Source organism: Triticum dicoccoides, chromosome 1A (genome assembly GCF_002162155.2).
Source record: "Triticum dicoccoides isolate Atlit2015 ecotype Zavitan chromosome 1A, WEW_v2.0, whole genome shotgun sequence".
NCBI lineage: Eukaryota > Viridiplantae > Streptophyta > Magnoliopsida > Poales > Poaceae > Triticum > Triticum dicoccoides.
In genome coordinates this window covers 70,222,190-70,225,533 of record NC_041380.1, presented here as the reverse complement: position 1 = coordinate 70,225,533, position 3,344 = coordinate 70,222,190, and positions in this window count along the sequence as shown.

Below are 3,344 nucleotides of genomic sequence, written 5' to 3'. Positions count from 1 at the left end.
AAAGACTGGAACGAAACTCCTCGAAGGTAGAAGTTGGCAGTCCCTTCGTCATCGCATCGGCGAACTGTTGTGCAGTCGGCACATGGAGAACCCGAATACGTCCAAGAGCCACCTACTCGCGCACAAAGTGAATGTCTAGCTCAATGTGTTTAGTCCGGCGATGATGAACGGGGTTGGTGGAGAGGTACACCGTAGAAACGTTGTCGCCGTAGACAATCGTAGCCTGGGAGACGTCGTGATGCAGCTCCTGAAGTAACTGTCGTAGCCAGGTGCACTCGGCAACAGCGTTGGCCACAGCTCGGTACTCAGCCTCCACGCTGGAGCGCGAAACCGTGGGTTGTCGCTTGGACGACCATGATACGAGTGAAGGACCGAGGTAGACGCAGTAGCCAGAGGTGGACCTACGAGTATCGGGGCAGCCAACCCAGTCTGCATCGGAGTAGGCCACCACCTCCAGAGAAGTAGACGTCGTGAGTGTCAATCCGAGGGACATCGTGCCGCGGATGTAACGAAGAATCCGCTTCACGAGCGTCCAATGGGAGTCACGAGGGGCGTGCATGTGGAGACACACCTACTGAACAGCATACTGAAGATCCGGTCTGGTGAGAGTCAAATACTGAAGAGCACCAACGATAGACCGGTAGAAAGGAGCATCTGACGCCAGTGAGCCCTCAAGAGCAGAGACCTTGGCCTTCGTGTCAACAGGAGTAGCAACAGGGTGACAGTTGAGCATGCCAGCACGCTCAAGAAGCTCATGTGCATACTTCTGCTGATGAAGAAAGAAACCATCCGGGCGCCGAACGACCTCAATGCCAAGGAAATAATGGAGAGCACCCAAGTCCTTAATAGCAAACCCGTCACGCAGCCGGAGGGTAATCTGCTGAAGAAGAGCCGCGGAGGAGGCCGTCAGGGTGATGTCATCGATGTAAAGAAGCAAATATGCAGTCGTGTCACCGTGGCGATAGACAAATAGTGAGGCGTCCGAGCGAGTGACGCTGAAGCCCAGTGTCTAAAGAAACCCGGCGATCCGTTGGTACCAGGCACGGGGTGCCTGCTTGAGCCCGTAAAGAGAGCGGGACAGCAGACACACATGGCCAGGAAGGGAGGCGTCGACAAAACCGGTGGGTTGCTCACAATACACTTGCTCCTCAAGATGGCCGTGGAGAAAGGCGTTGGAGACATCCATCTGGTGAACAGGCCAGCCTCGGGACACGGCAAGTTGGAGGACGGTGCAGATCGTGCCCGGTTTTACAACCGGGGCAAACGTCTCAGTGAAGTCCACTCCAGCGCGCTGGCGGAAACCACGGACTACCCAGCAAGCCTTGTAGCGCTCGAGAGTACCATCCGAGCGGGTCTTATGGCGAAAGACCCACTTGCCAGTGATGACGTTGGCGCGAGGAGGCCGGGGAACCAGTGTCCAGGTGCGGTTCCGTAGAAGAGCATCGAACTCTTCCTGCATCGCCGCAAGCCAGTGAGGATCACAGAGAGCGGCGCGAACGGACGCGGGAAGAGGCGACGGCTCCGCGGTGGAGGCTGCGAGGACATACTCGTCGCTCGAGTACCGGAGGCTCAGACGATGAACGCCGGTACGAGCCCGTGTAACTGGGCCAGCCGGCGCCGTCGGAGCAACCAACGAGGCAGCCGACGAAGCGGCCGACGAGGCGGTCGTGAAGGAAATATGCCCTAGAGGCAATAAGAAAGTTATTATTTATTTCCTTATATCATGATAAATGTTTATTATTCATGCTAGAGTTGTATTAACCGGAAACATAATACATGTGTGAATACATAGACAAACAGAGTGTCACTAGTATGCCTCTACTAGACTAGCTCATTAATCAAAGATGGTTATGTTTCCTAACCATGGACAAAGAGTTGTTATTTGATTAACGGGATCACATCATTAGGTGAATGATCTGATTGACATGACCCATTCCATTAGCTTAGCACCCGATCGTTTAGTATGTTGCTATTGCTTTCTTCATGACTTATACATGTTCCTATGACTATGAGATTATGCAACTCCCGTTTACCGGAGGAACACTTTGTGTGCTACCAAACGTCACAACGTAACTGGGTGATTATAAAGGTGCTATACAGGTGTCTCCAAAGGTACATGTTGGGTTGGCGTATTTCGAGATTAGGATTTGTCACTCCGATTGTCGGAGAGGTATCTCTGGGCCCTCTCAGTAATACACATCACATAAGCCTTGCAAGCATTGCAACTAATGAGTTAGTTGTGAGATGATGTATTACGGAACGAGTAAAGAGACTTGCCGGTAACGAGATTGAACTAGGTATTGAGATACCGACGATCGAATCTCGGGCAAGTAACATACCGATGACAAAGGGAACAACGTATGTTGTTATGCGGTCTGACCGATAAAAGATTTTCATAGAATATGTAGGAGCCAACATGAGCATCCAGGTTCCGCTATTGGTTATTGACCGGAGACGTGTCTCGGTCATGTCTACATTGTTCTCGAACCCGTAGGGTCCGCACGCTTAAGGTTTCGATGACAGTTATATTATGAGTTTATGAGTTTTGATGTACCGAAGGAGTTCGGAGTCCCAGATGGGATCGGTCATGACGAGGAGTCTCGAAATGGTCGAGACATAAAGATTGATATATTGGAAGCCTATATTTGGATATCGGAAGTGTTCCGGGTGAAATCGGGATTTTACCGGATTACCGGGAGGTTATCGGAACCCCCCGGGAGGTATATGGGCCTTAGTGGGCTTTAGTGGAAGAGAGGAGAGGTGGCCAGGGCTGGGCCGCGCGCCCCTCCCCCCTAGTCCAAATAGGACAAGGAGAGGGGGGCGGCGCCCCCCCTTCCCTCTCTCTCTCCTCTTTCCCCCCTCCCGAATCCTATTCCACCTAGGAAAGGGGGGAATCCTACTCCCGGAGGGAGTAGGACTCCTCCTGGCGCGCCCTCTCCTGGCCGACCGCACCCCCCCTTTGATCCTTTATATACGGAGGCAAGGGACACCCCTAGAGACACAAGTTGATCCACATGATCATATTCTTAGCCGTGTGCGGTGCCCCCTTCCACCATAGTCCTCAATAATATTGTAACGGTGCTTAGGCGAAGCCCTGCGACGGTAGTACATCAAGATCGTCACCACGCCGACGTGCTGACGGAACTCTTCCCCGACACTTTGCTGGATCGGAGTCCGGGGATCGTCATCGAGCTGAACGTGTGCTAGAAGTCGGAGGTGCCGTAGTTTCGGTGCTTGATCGGTCGGGCCTTGAAGACGTACAACTACATCAACCACGTTGTGCTAACGCTTCCGTTGTCGATCTACAAGGGTACGTAGATTACACTCTCCCCTCTCGTTGCTAT